General features: G+C 36.4%; 1 protein-coding gene across 4 annotated transcripts in view; it reads right to left on the bottom strand.

The window, feature by feature from the left end:
* TOX (thymocyte selection associated high mobility group box) overlaps positions 1-15,455 on the bottom strand; it is a 217,944-nt gene that overhangs the window by 44,968 nt on the left and 157,521 nt on the right. The gene's annotated exons all lie outside the window — the stretch shown is intronic.

Below are 15,455 nucleotides of genomic sequence, written 5' to 3'. Positions count from 1 at the left end.
CATAGTAAGAATATGATTGACATTTGCAAAACACTGACTGTTATAAAGAATTCAGGCTCTAGCCTCAGCCTTTGGAAATAGCAAAAAAAAAGCAATGAAAGCTCAGGGTTTTTTTCATGGGGGAACAAAAGGGCACTGCTTTCTGTAACTGTGTGTAGAGTATTTCTGAAATGCTAACAAACAGGGACAGCTTTGCACTCTGAAGTTCAGACCTAGACCAGAACAATAACATCCTCAAAATTCAAGATAATTTCCAGATCCTGCTTTTTTTAACTTAGGATTTTGGTGGTTTTGAGTTGCGATTTGGGAGCTGCAGGGAATTTTCAGAGTCTGAATATCTAGTATTGGGTCCAAATCTATTTCCCCTGGTGCTGCCCAATGAGAAACTGGACTTTTCAGAATTCAGACCATTGACAAGAAGGATGCATTGACAGACTGATAAAATGATTTCTGAGTCGATTTACTGCTAAGACATATATGAATGGAAAGCTCAGAAATCACAGGATTGACAAACGAATCTATTGTGCTATGTGGGTCACTGCTACTTAGCATTAACAAGACATACTATTTGAATGCAAGCAACAGATTCAGCCTCTGCAAGGATAAGAATTAAAAGCACTGGAGGATGAAGCTTCTTTCTTGTCCAGAGGTCAAATGCATCATACACACAGACCTCAGCAGATTGCCTGTAACCTCTTTTCAGTATACTCATATGACAAATAGCACAGAGTTTCAGAGAAAGCTCAGATTTAAGCAAAGATGTTCTGTGGGTGATTTAAAATGGAAGTATCAATTCAGAGCTGAAGTGAAATAGATACAGTTGTCTTTCTGTGTATCAGAAAACATGTGCGTATGTATACAGTAGAATCTGACAGAAGCTACCATTGTGTAAGTTCCATTATGATAAAGACATGTGTTAGTGGTTCAATATATTAACATAGCCACATTTATTCTACTGACAGTCTTTGTTAGACATGTCATCTTAATTGTCTAAAGATCACTCAGATTTTATTTTTTTTAAATCTTTTTATAGCTCATGACTTCTGTAACCTATCTCTTGCTCATATACACACTCCCACATATCACAGCAATCTGTAAGATACCTTTCAACCAGTAACACACAGGAAAAAGTAAAGATAAAACCCATAACTGCACCTTTTCTCTTATTATTGACAGTGTAAAAATGTAACAATTCTTGGGAGATATTTTATTTTATGAGCTTGGGGATTGATTTTCATAAAGGTGACTGATTTGCAGTAAATCAAGCTAATAATACCATTAGTTATGGCATACTTACCACTTTACATGTACTTGTATCTCTGAAAGGCATTTGAATTGGCTTCTGACAATGTGACATCACAATTATACCTGTATTTATGTTATTTTAGAAATTAATAGCTTTTGGTAAAAAGAGTTATCGATACAAACTTGTTTTCCAAGTTCATTTAATGACTACTAAAGCACCGGAGGAGATGAGCACAGAGAGCACAGTGGATGAAATCAATTGAAGGCTGAAATTTGAATCCTGGTGGACATTTATATTTTCAAATTACTACTGATTTCTTGGTCCCTTCCCTCCAGTATCAGCTCCCTCCTTGCCAGGCATATTAGCCTTGAAAGCTGTCATTATCTCTGCCTCCAGCAGACAATCTGTATCAAGACAGTTGTGCCCATGCAGCTGTAACTGCTGCTCAGACACTTTGCTCTGGATCCAGCTGCTGAGCTGGGCAGCAGCTGGGGAAAGTGGAGCAGCACTGGGGGTCTCCACGTTCTCTTGGCCAACATGGGGCAAACAGTAAAGGGATGGGAACCCACACAGTCTCTCATGTGCTGGGCACAGGGAGGCAAAACCCTTCCCCAGAGCCCTCCCTTGACCCTGTCTGCAGCACTCAGAGTGGGTGTGTGCCCTCCCCAGGCACCCTGCACCCTGCAGGGGCTGAGCCCTCGGGTTTTCATGGGGCAGCATCTCGTGGTGCAGAATAAACCCTTCCAGAAAGGCTGGAAAGGCTTGACTGCTTTTTAGAAAGGGAAGGCATCCTAATGATTTTATGAACTCTAGAAATCTAACAACCTCTATATGAAACTCCTAACTCTTATTTTGAATGAACTTCAAAATTATCTGTCTCTAAAAGCAGAGCCAGGGTGACCATATTAATTACTTTCCCTCAAATAAAATATGATACAATTGCCTTAACTGATGCACAGGAAGCTCTATCTGAATATATGGAAGAAATTCTTTATTGTGTGAGGGAGTGGGTGACTGTGTAGTGGAACAGATTGTCCAGAGAGGTTGTGGAGTCTCCCTCACTGAAGATATCCAAGAACCATCTGGATGCAATCCTGTGCCATGTACTCTGGGATGACCCTGCCTTAGCAGGAAGCCTGGACCAGATGACCCACTGTGGTCCCTCCAACATGACCCATTCTGTGATTCTCTGATTCTGCTATTATTTAAAAAGATCTCTCCTTTAAGAGCTTCAAATATCAGATAGATAATACAGAACATTCTGTGTTTGTCTTCTTTAAACAACATATATTTTTAAACAGTCTGTGATATAATTTAACTCCAGTATTGAACATAGGCTGTGTTTTTAGATAATATAACAACTGAACAGTACTGAATGTATCCCTGTACAAAATCCATATGTATATATATTTGCAAGAGAACCCTTCACCACGGAAATTCTGAGGACTGCAAATGAAGTGGTGGAGTAAAAAACCCCAGTATTTTTCTTTTCACATGAATTCGGCTTCTCTCCTGAATTTTTAAATCAAATGAATACCAGGCTACCTGCCGAAAACCAGGTGTAAGCAGCAAATAAGCTTGTTTAACAGTAGATTTTCTCTTTCAGATGCTAAGCCAGAAATCCCCACCTAAGGGACCTGCCTGCAGAGAACAAGGAAGTCTGAGTCCATCTCACAGAGCTGTGGCACTCAGGATCCACAGACGTGATTCACATCTGCTGATGAGGCTTCTGGCTCACCTCTTTACCAAGCACTGCAGAGCCTGCCTTCTCCCATCCTGCCTCTACCTGGTGAAAAAGTGGGATTGTCTGAGAAAATGGAAACTGCTCCCTTCCTTCAGTAAGAATGGGCAACTAATCACACAAATGTAAAAAGTTGTGAGATCACTCTGTAGAAAACATGAATTTCCATGTTCCTAAAGGATGAACAAAACCAAGAACTGTCCCATCTCCTCTGTAGGTACAAGAACACACTCAGCTATGAAAACTACACACTCAGGTCACTGCTGTGGCATAATGGTGTGTCCCTGTCACAGATGCTGTGACAACCTCATCTCTGCAGAACAGTAGCACTGATCAGACATACACTCTGTCAAAAAGTATGACCAATTTCTTCTAAACTACTTCAAAATCTGAGACCTCATATTCCTTGCTCCTCCAGACGGAGTTTTACAAAGCCCAGGGCTGTGTGGCTGTGCTGGAGCCATATTCAGGATGCAGAGGCAATACTGAGAACACGCTCCTGCCGAATGCAAAGCTGAACAGAAATCCTGACGGATGGCAGAATGCCAAATGGAAGAGCAAAGTTAAAGAGTTTTGAGTGTTACAGAGGATAAGGACAGTCTTAAACTGATGTCTTCAATGGTTTCTGTGATGAGGTAATAATGATAATATCTGGCACTTTAATATCATTCTCCATCTGTCAGTTCCAGGATGTTTCACAACTTGAGTTATATTCAGCTTTAGAACATGCCTGCTTTTATGGGGAAGCTATGATACATTTCTTTTCATGTCTATTTTTTTTCTGTTTGCATTTGGCTTATAAGCAGAAACTGAGCATTTAGCCAAATAAGTGTTTGATTGCAAGTTAAAAGACAGTACAAGTCCCTAAATCTCAGGTGTGTACCAAAGCCCCTTATTGACACATGGGTAGTGCAAAACCAGAAGAGGGCTGTCTGGTTGAAGATGAGCTCCTAATGCCCTGCTCAAAGTTCCTGAGGTACTAAGAATAAGGCTAAAGAGCTTCAAACATCAGACTATTGTTCATCCCATCAGTTTACAGTAAAAACAAAGCAAAGCATGCAGTGCAGAATTCAGTGATATCATCCCTGTAAGGAAACATGTCACGGCAGGACAATACTGTGAGTACAGTATCCTAATCACAGAATCACAGAAAATAGTGCTAGAAGGGACCTCAAAAGGTTATTTAGTCCAACATTATCTCACAGCAGGATTAGCTACACCTAAATCATTTCTGACATATGTTTGTCTAACCTCTTCATAACCTCCCTAGGCAATTCTTGCGCTTAACTATCCTTACAGTGGAAAGGGCTTTTTTCCATAATGTCTCACCTAAATCTCCTGTGTTGTAATTTAAACCTACTGCTTTTTACTTTGCTCCCAGTGGACATGAGGAATGTTTTTCTCCTTCTTTACAGAAAAGTTGTACACACTAGAAGGCTGTTATGAATTTCCTTTCAGTTTTTTCTTCTTTACTCTAAACAACTAAACCTGAAGATTGAAAGACTTTGTTCGTATGCTGCGTTTTCTACACCTCTTATCATTCTTTCTGCTATCCTCTGGACTATATCCAATAACCTTCATATTTCTTGAAAGACTGTGCTCTGAAGCCCACAAAATACAGATGTTTTCATCTGACACAGTATTCAGATAGAATCCTTCATCTCTCACAGAAGGTATCACATAGCAATAAAACTCCAAAATTAATTATCAGCCTTTTTGATACAAGCTGGTTAACATATGCAAGATGCAGAAAGAGTCAAATTTCAGGAGTCTTAACTAATGTCCTAGAATGTAGCTTTAGGAAGCAAATAATTTTTTTCTGAGAAGCATCAGACAGGCAGTTTCAAAGGGAACGTGCTGTTAGCAAAATAATTCATGTTATTTTTCTAGGTATAATTAATAACCATGAGGCAACATCTCTCTGAAAAGCTGCAGAAGTCCCAATTGTCCCTCCCTATTTAGATTCATTTATAATAAATGTTATCACTAAATGAAAGAAGAAAGACAGGTTGCCTTAACAGATCAAAGTAAATACAACAGGTCTATGTACAAGCAAGAAACACTAGAGATAATTCACTGGAGATGAGAACATTAAAACATAAGGAGAAATACACAGGTCTTAATCACTGAAGCAAGTGAAGTTCACGTATCTCACTAATCTGAGAAAATTCATATCAAGGAGCAGCCGACATTATTACTGTTATCACCAGAAGTTCTTGAAATGATTTTTGCATAGTTTTCTACAAGTTGAATACTCTTGTGAATTTTTTTGATGGACACTGCAGAAGGGGCTGACAGTTCTTCTTGTCTGAGTGGTCAAGGTAAGTTAGAGAGTAAAAACTTTTCAGACTATACAAAGCTATGGTTCAATCAATTAATAAAAAAAAAAAAAAATAGGAGAAAACCCCAGCGGATCTTAAGTGTTATCTATGAAGATACCCACAGTGTCCTTTCTTCACTGGCATGACCCACCTGAGTCACCAGGTGGACATTCTTTGGTAAGCAGAGGGGGTCTCTGTTAATAGTAGTATTCTCATTTATATTCCCAGGAAACTTGTGCTACTACCTGTGCTGTATTAAATCTGAATGTTTCTCTGTTCCCAAACAGCACTACATTAAATGTAGTATTAGTCTGGTTGTGCCAACCCCCTGAAAAGCCATGAAATTTGCTTAGAAATGTTACTGCTTCTATTTCAGGCATTTTAATTATCTTCTACCATAAGCCAATGCACATCTGCAAGATGTTTTCCAGTGACACAGAGATGCTCATTAAAAAAGAGAGGAAAAAAAGTAATTCCTACATAATTACTGATTCTGTAAGTGAAGGCTTCAAAAGAGAAGAAAGAAGGGATAGTGTCTGGGAAATGATACAATTTAGGATCAAGACACTTGCTAAACCAAAAAGACCTAATAATTTTTTTTTTTTTTTAATGCTACAAAATGCAATCAATAGTCATCATACAAATGGTGAACAGGCTCCCCAGGCAAGTAAGTGGTCAGAGCACCATGCCTGACAGTGTTCAAAAAGTGTTTGGACAATGCTCTCAGGCACATGGTGTGACTCTTGTTGATGTTTTGTGCAGAACAAGGACTTGCACTAAGTGATCCTTGTGGGTCCCTTTCAACACAGGATATTATATAGTTCTGTACAACCATACATTCAAACTTAAAAGAGCATCTAAAACCACAGAAATGTCAATTTTAGACACCTTTTATTCAGTTCATACAGGTGATCAAGCAATGGTACCTTGTGGCTGTTCAATGCACATTGATGGTCAGGATCCTAGATTAATGGCAAAGGAATAAAAAGCAAATCACAAATCATGCAGTTTTATCTGTTGTTTTCCACTGTGGTAATGCTTTTTCATGAGAGAGCTTAAAACTTGAGATAACTCGAACATCTGTATTTATACACCAGAGAAAACCAAAAAAGTGACCCAAATATTTGGAGATCTGAAATCTGACAGGAAGTTTGAGTTTACTGATTAGAGTGACTAAAACTGGTACTTGGTATGTATGTCCTGTCACGAACAAAGAGTGAGCAAACCCAAAGATTCACAATTTATCAGATCTTTGTTTCCATGAAGCTAAAGGAGAAATCATATTTCCAACCAAGTCTTGTTTTAGAAGATCTATAAGTGAACAAGTGCTAAAGAAGGATTTTTTATGAAAGTCAAGGTTACAGTGAAACGACCACAGAGAACCATTCAAAACACATTAAAAGGAATAACTCAAAGCACCACCTAACAGAGGGAGGGGAGGTGTGTTTTCATCATCTCATTTTTATAACTCTCTTCTGTATCAGCTAACTGTATAATGAAAGACTAAGTTTTAAAGTAAGTGGGTATTTGGGGAATATTCTAGTGCTATACACAGGAGTACTTTATACACTACATCCACTGCATTTTTAAGAATAAATTGAAAGGATCATTCAAAATTTCTTTTGATTAGGAAAACAGTCTTAAAATTAAACAGCACAGAACTCTCATGAAAAGAGAACCTTAAACGAAAAATAATAAAACCCCCCACTCCTATTAAACCTACTACACTAATCTTTTCAAAATCATTCTGTTAAAAATTAAAACACTTAAGGTTGTTTTATATAGTACTGGATTTGTAAGTGATCTTAAGCCCCTTTAAAGTTATTATATACTCAAAATTTGACTGCAAAATTTTATAGTATGATCACATAATGACAAAAATGCAGTCACATACAGTTTCTATATTTCTTGGTACACAGTTAATTTGGTGACTATTAACATTCTTTTCTACTTTATGTTTTAATATCCTTTGAGCCACACAGGGCCAAGGTCTCAAAACTAATCATAAAAAACTACCGACTGCTATTCACTCTAATATAATAACCCTTTATTTAAAACAACTTCCAATAAATTTCATTATAAGAAGTTATTAAAAGGGTTAAAAACCTATTAAATGTCAAAGAATTTGCCTGACTCAAACTTCTAATAAAGAAACAGAATAGGCTTTCTTTCTGAATTATTTAAATCTTTACTGACTGTGCACTGAACCATGAAATTAGAAAAGTGTTATTAGAAGTGTTCTCTGGTTTTTATAAAAGTTGTAGCATAGAATATATCAAACCACAGTCTTTAACTAGACTAGTTAAAGAAATAGGTTTTTAATCCTGAGTACATGGTTTTCCCTGATATAAAGGGTCATAATTAAAAGTCTGGCCTGGAAGCTGAAGATAATAAAATTATTATTACAGAAGCATCCATGTTCATTTGGTATATTCTGGATGCATGTTTCCATTTTAATTTGGACAAATATCTTCAATTTTGTTTGATCTTGCAAAGTCCACTAATTTGGACCCTCTCAGCAAACAATTAAGCTTTTAATAGTGACTCATTTTAAAGAATTAATGGTGAATAATTTGTGTTATCTTTTTCTCTTTTTTGAAGTGTCTAATGCTTAACAGAAGGTATAGGTTGACAGCAGACAAATCAGACAAATGGAATCTAGGAGGTACAAGGCAAATATTCTAGCACACAACTCCTGATAACAGTGTTATTACTAAAGTGGTTTTGTTGGTTTGTTTGTTTTTTGGTGTTTTCGGGGTTTTTTCAAATGACAAAAGAACAATTTTCTATTTCAGCAGTTATTTGCATAAGGAAAACAATAATGCATTTCACATTTATTTTCATGATGCTAAAGAACTCCTGAGTAAGCAGTATATTCACAGATTCACTCAAACACACCTGAATCAAAAGCCTTTCATCAAAAGAAATGAAGTCAGAAAGATGCCTTAGAGACAGAATATTGTCTCCCCTTCTTTTATACAATAAAAATAGAGGCATCCAGGGGACATGAAATGATTAAGTCTAGGAATACAAACTAGATCTTTGGAAATAATGTTAACAGAGTGCTTGGGGTAGGGCAGGAGAGAAAAGGGGACGCAGGCAGCTCCTGTTGCCTTTGCAATGCTTTGCTCCTGTGGCTGACCAACAACAGCAGAGTCACCAGTGTGAGGTTGTGTAACCTTCCTTGGCTTCTGCTCTATTGTGTCCCATTCTGTTCTGTTCTGTTCTGCTCTGTTCTGGGTTTTTTCCTGTGGTGTTCAGCACAGCAGTGACAAACTCTCCTCCTGCAGTGAGTTGGGCAGTGTGACTATTACCTGTCACATGCTGTTTGCTGTTTGCTTTAACTACCACCAAGAAAATGAATTTCTATTGGGTACATCTCAGGTAATGTATAGCAATGTATAGTGATGTCCATGTGGGAAGAGTGTCAAAAAATTCCCTCTGGTTAGAAATTCACATTAAACCAGCTGTGACAGCTGAAAGATTAGTACAATACTGGGGTGTCTTGTGTCTCCTATCTCTACAAGAAAACCCTAAATGATCTAAACTGATCTCTCATCTCAGTCACAAAAAATGCCAATTCCTTCCTGAAGGAGCAGCACATCAACTAGAACAAAGAACTTTTAAAATGAGATTTAATCTAAGTTTGCTACTTCTCTGAAAAAGTTTTTGCAAGGGAGAAGTGGCTGTCTTTTCAGTGTCATCCACCTGTTTAGGCACTGAACAGAAATATAGGGCAGAAGGAACCTCAAAGGAACCTCAATTTTGAAATTTCATTTTCAAAAAATGAAAATTTCTGTCACACAGAAGGCAGAGAAAGGACTAAAATCAGGGCCTTCTATGTGCCCTAGAAGATATTTGTCCTCTCACTATCCCCATCATTAAGTTTATGAGAATTCCTGCCATTCTGCACAAACATTTAATGGATCTTGTTTCCACTCCAATGGGACATGAAGCTGGATTTTTGAACCCATAGTCATACAGGCAGATCTACTATGCCATTTTCTATATTCTTCCTCTTGGGCACTGCGATGTGGAGCATCTTGAAATTATTTCCTGGAGCCATGGGGTCCTGTCTGGGGTTGTGACTTACAGTGAGTGCAAAAAAACCTTCCAGAGCATCAATCATTAAGCAAAGTCTGAGCGTGAATAACTCTAGGCATGGCTGGCCAAAGGAAGAGTCAGGTCAGTGCCCTGAAGGCCCATTGAAAAATTCCACCTCTGTCTAAGCAAACTGTTCTGCCAGCCATTTCCAACCCGGGAAGGATCCGGGGTGCTGTGCTCGCTCTCATTCCCACATGCAGCAGCTGCATGAAACCAGAGGAACGTTCCTGTAACTCCCTGCCACCCTGGTACTAATGATGAATGCACATTATTCATCGTTCACCTGAAATCCACAGTCATTCAGATTTTGTTTGTGCATTTTGAGTGTTTCTGGACTAAGATAATTTTCCTTGGGAAAGATAATTTTTCTGGCTGGTTTTTCTGGCTATGGAAAACCACACCATATCCCACATGAATCTACTTTTCATTGAGTACAAAATCTTTAAAAAAAGTAATTTAGACTAATAAAAATGAGTTGAATGGTTTAAATTACATTAGTGAAAGAATCTTTTAACAAATATTTGTGCTGCTATGTTGCAGCCCCGTAAATTCTCAGCATGAGTGATAGAACTAATGGAAGCTGAAACAAAAGGACTGCAAAATGTTTAACTCAGAAAATATTGCTTTTCATACATATGATCTTGTTATCAAGTGATAAACTTACTGATATTTATAATTGTATTGTCATAATTTCCTCTGTAATATAAACTTAATGCCATTGTCAAATATTGTGGGTTTTGCAAATGTTAAGCCCATGTGTTACTGCTGGGCAAGATACTTTTTGTGAGCTATGAAAAATATGCTTGGCTCTCAGGGAAAAAGCAATTTAATGATATGCTAATAAGTCCATCATTCTTCTGTATTGTATTATTTTCAATTTTGCCTCTAAAACCTATTTAACATCTCCAGTGTAATTATCCATCTGCATCTTGCCAAGTCCAATATTATAATTCTGAAACAGGAAAAATCTCAATTATTTTATTTTCAACTATGTGGAAGATGAACAGATATCCAGCAGTCTCAAAAGCTGAAAATTAGTAAATTTATTTTGTTGATGTCCATTATATTGGCATGTGACTGAAGATAATCCAGGGAATTATATTTTTAATTAAGAATATATCTTTATTTTGCTGGTTTGATATTTCTAAATGTGGATATCTTACTTGATAAAACCTCATCAACTTACCAAAACAACTTCAGAGAAAAAAGCAAAACCCATAATTTCTTGAAAAGAAATACTTTGGGCAATCACAACTTCTTCTTTCTTTTTAAACTCATTATTCAGTCTATTCTTTTTGATTATGAAGCTCTTATTGTCCCATTATTCTTTAGAATACAGCAGCAACCTTGGTTTGGCTGAGAAAATTCCCTTTTTTCTCATTCATCTTACAAATTTTTACTTTCAACTGGTTCCTGAGCAGCCACCAACACCTGGGAAACCAATATTTGATGATTATATTTACAGTGATTTAATTCCATCCCTGAATGCCAAGGAAGAACAGTGGAATGTTTGGTAAGAATGTGCTGTGAAATAATACTTGTTCTGCAGATCCTAACACAGACAATAGAAAAAAATCAAAGAAAATCACCTGTTTTGTATGAAACCTACTACAATACAGAAAGGTTTCATAGTGAAAATTAGGAAGGAAACAATTGCTGTCTGCAAGGTAGAAAATAGAGAATAAAGAAATTTACAGAACATGAGCTCAGGACATTAAATAAAGCCACCCTGAAATGCAAGAACTTTCAAGCTTTGGAAATGATGACTTCATGGTGAAGAAAGTGATGGATACAATGATAACATCACACATTACCTAGATCCTACAAAGCTGGGCTTCAGAAAGAATTTCTCAAGTTAGAGAAGGCTGTACCCACTCTGTGTTGAGAGTGGTGTTGTCCACAGAGATGACAACATGTCAAAGAAATGGCCCTTGTGTTTTCTCAGCGTAGCCTCACAAGCTCATCAAAGTGTTGAAATTCCTTAGTCTGGATTAATAGTTTCTTCGTTTTACAGAAAATCTGAAGACCTCTAGGATGTATTTCACCTTTCCTTTTTTTCTTGGATGATGTCTATAGTCATACTATACTTCTAACATCTGTTTGGACCATCTAACCTACTGTTATCTGGAAGGAAACATGATGATAGTTGATAACATTCACACAGCACAAAACAAAGCTTCTTACATTTCCCAGGCTTGTGAGCACATCAAGCTTGTTCTGAAATCCCCAAATTCTTCTGCTGCCCATAAATCAGATTTGTTGACAGAGGCCTTGGTTCTAATTTTCAAAGTAAGAGATCTAATCCAGATTAGTGTAATTGGATAAAATGAATCCAAATATGAGATGGGATCTATGTGCCAAACTTTTACCCTGCCAGAAGGTAACTCTGGAAGCCTCTCTGACCGGGCAAGTACTCACATGCTATGGAAGACAATAGTTAATAATTTGAAAGCTTAGAATTCACATAATATTAAAATGACATGACAGAGGAACATCCCAAGTAACACAAAGGCATTTCGGCAGTCTTTTATCTTGTTCTCAATGTCACTGGCTGCCTTCATGTTAGCTGAGCTATTCATGCCAGTCTACCATTCAACCACCGGCGTTAGTGCAGCTCTTTTAAGTTTCATTTATAACCTAGAATAGGGTCATCCTCTACTAGTAATCATGAGTTTTGTAACTACCTTACCTTCTCATGATTTTCTCAGCAAAGTAATGATTTTTGTCACTTCATGAAGAAATTTTAAAATGTAACTGCAGTGTGTGCAAAACTGCATCCATGACTGTTCACATAATTGCTGCAATTACGAATGCAATTCGGGTAAATATGCAAGCAGACTACTAGCTAAGTCTCTAACTGGAAATTTATGTGTGCCTTTACCCAATTTGCATGGGCAATTTTCATAATTACCTTCCCAGGTTTAGTACATAGATCTCGGGACTAATGAATACTAATAACTAATAACTAATGAAGGAATGATGAAGGATGTATGAGCAACTAGTGGAATAAGTAAATTACAAGCATATGGAAAAAAAAACCAAATGGAAAAAATTCAACTTCAGCATATACATTTGCCTTTTTGTACATTTTATTTTGAAAGAGGAGTAATGCATGAGTAATGCAACTAGAGAGGTCAAGTTCCTTCAATTATCCTTTCTTCTCCTATATTCAATATGCAACATACCCTTTCTGGTAGTCAAGAAGCCAAATGATTTTCAGACAGACAAGCTACATATGTAGTGTAATTTACAGTAAGTGAAATTGTCATTTTAAGTGTCTAACTCTTCATCTGAGAAAGGCAGATGTGCTCCTCATGAATGTAAGGCCAAAACAGGGCCCCAGTGGTGTTTATAGATAAGCAACTGAATGAGTTTACAAGTGTCCTCCTTCAGTGGCGAATAAAGGAAATATACTGCATTCAACTGAGAGGCATTTCCAGAAATTATATATCTGTTGCTACACTTAAAACCACATTAATAATGAAAATCTTGGTTTGTTTGTTTTGCTTTTTAGGAAGACAAGGAAATACAAGATCATACCTAGATGCTTCTGTTAGCCTTGATCATTAACTATAAAAGAGTTATGCATGTAATGCATTGGCATTATATTTACATTCCAGCATTTTAAGGAGAGCTGTACCAAAATAAATATAAAATATGCATGTTGCAGAAAAGTATGGACCCTAAAGTGCCTTCTGTAACACTGTGTAAAAACTGCATCCTATTATGGAAACCTTAAAATCAAGCCCATGCATTTAATTACTCCTAATCTTTCATAAAGCCAATTTTAAGACTTTTAATTCCTATGTATACAATATTTAGGAAAAAAATATTGAAAACTTAAAAAATATATTTAAATGTAGAGAATTTCTAGATTTATTTTGAAAATTCTGAACTGCTTTTATACAGTGCACAAGAACCTCTTATGGTTGGCGTTTATGGCTCCTGAAAAGATCATTTTTATTCTCAAAGTTGAGCAAACAACATCTGCCACAAGAAGTGTTGGTTTTGAAGAGAGATTGTTCAGATATGGTCATATGTAGAATACTTGCTTCCCATGATAACTCCAATTAATCTTTTTAGCTTATTAAATTTTACTCCTGCCAGCACTGTAGAGTCAACAAAACCATAGGATAGTAAGTGGGGCTCTATTTTGCTAAGAAATGGTAAACTGAATTCTTAAATAATTTCTCTGCCACCTGAACCAATCCCATTCCAGCACAAAAAAGAGGTAAGGGGTGAACTACACAAGCAAACAAACAAACAAACAAACAGTCAAATCCCTCTTCATAAACAAATAATACTTCTGTCTCTTCAAAGTATTGCTAAAATAACTTAGTTTTTAAAGTACTGAAAAAATGATAAGCATTGCTTTATATCATACTGTATCAGCGGTATTATATTATTCTGAAAAATAACTACACTTTGCAGTGTTTAACATAACAGATGCTAAATCTTATGTTTGAATGAAAAATATTTTGCATGTAAGTAACTGCCACTGCTAGTTAGGAAGTACAACAAAAAGAAAAAAAACAACATTATGAAAAGAAACAAAGAAGTAGTGTCTTCATCCTTCTACACTGAGGCCTAACATCCTCTGTATCTGTTGCAGTCTGGAGTCTGACAAGCTGTCCTTGCATCCAAAATGTTTTCCTTAATTTTAGAAAAAGATAGCAGATTTGTGACCGATTAATCTTGATATGTTTGCAAACAACGTTGGTAGACTGAACACACTAGAAGTACTTCTAAATTATATCAATGTGATACTCAAATTTTTCAGCTTGAAATTAATTTTTAAATTTTGGGACTAGCAAAAATAAACATGCTCAAAGGGGAAAAAAGAACTCTACAAGGTGTTAAAATTCATTGGATAATTTTAATTTCCCCAGCTGAACTATAGGTGATTAGTTGTGCCCACATAAAAGCCACGCTTTTCAATTTTCTAATTATTTTGCTTTAATTCTTTTTTCTGACACCTCATTCCATGCTATTTACAAACACTGATATTATGGGAGCATTCTAAGACTGAAATTTTAGAACATGTAGGTTAAAATTCTGAATCATCAGAGCATCCCTTTATTGCAGTTAAATGCAATTTCTACCCTTACTCAGTGGTTGTCACTTGTCATAATCTTTAAATTCTGACTGGTACACTATAGCTGGCAACTACTGTGAAAATCTTTACTGACTTTAAAGAAAATGTTCAGTTTTACTGTCAACAATTTAACAAGAGACATCTTTTTGTTACTGCCTCTAGCAAATCCAGATGCTGTAATTAATATTGTAGAAACTACAACAGGAAATTCTCTCCTTCTCCTGGAAGGAACTTACAGAATCTGCAAAAAAAGATGAAATCAGGTAGCCCTGCATCTGAGAATGGTTCTTTAGCATAGTCTGTGATGTTTTTTAGCATGGAGATTCTGACTCAGGGACAGAAAAAAACCAGCATTTTTTCCTTTCTTTTGACACTGATGGGACATAAACCAATCTTAATGAGTTATTTGCACGCTATCTTGTGGACATCTTGTTTCCCTAAACATATTGGTGAAATGCAAAGTGCTCTCCCACACAGAGAAATAAATGAGTTTTTTTAAAGAAGCAGAACAAGTACTGTAAATCTACATTCTCTGAATTCAGTTCTTGTAACAATAAAGTTACTGTGTTTTCTCATGGGAGAAATAAATATGTTTCAGTACTTAATGTAATTAAATTAGGGAGGTCATCAATACAATAGAGTATTTAAAAAAAGTTATGTATAGAATAATATATACTGATAGCAAGATGAGAGATGATTCAACTATATCCCATTCTAAATGTAAGGAAAAATGTTTAAGAAAATGTTTAATAACTAAATTAAACCTTGGCTTTAATAAAGAATTCAGAAAGTATGATATAGGTGTACATTTTAAAGCGAGAATTTTGTGCAGTTACGCTCCCACTTAAACTAGGAATAACAGTAAAATACAGGAGGAGGAATTAGAACACAGCTTTCAATTTCTGTGATAACTCCTGGAAACTATTTAATTTATGTAGCAGATGTTCA

This window comes from Melozone crissalis, unplaced genomic scaffold (genome assembly GCF_028551555.1).
Source record: "Melozone crissalis strain CALT ecotype California unplaced genomic scaffold, PUWL_Pcris_2 ptg000042l_1, whole genome shotgun sequence".
NCBI classification, from domain to species: Eukaryota; Metazoa; Chordata; class Aves; order Passeriformes; family Passerellidae; genus Melozone; species Melozone crissalis.
The sequence above is the reverse complement of the archived record's forward strand: the minus strand, read 5'-3'. Positions and strand labels throughout refer to the sequence as shown.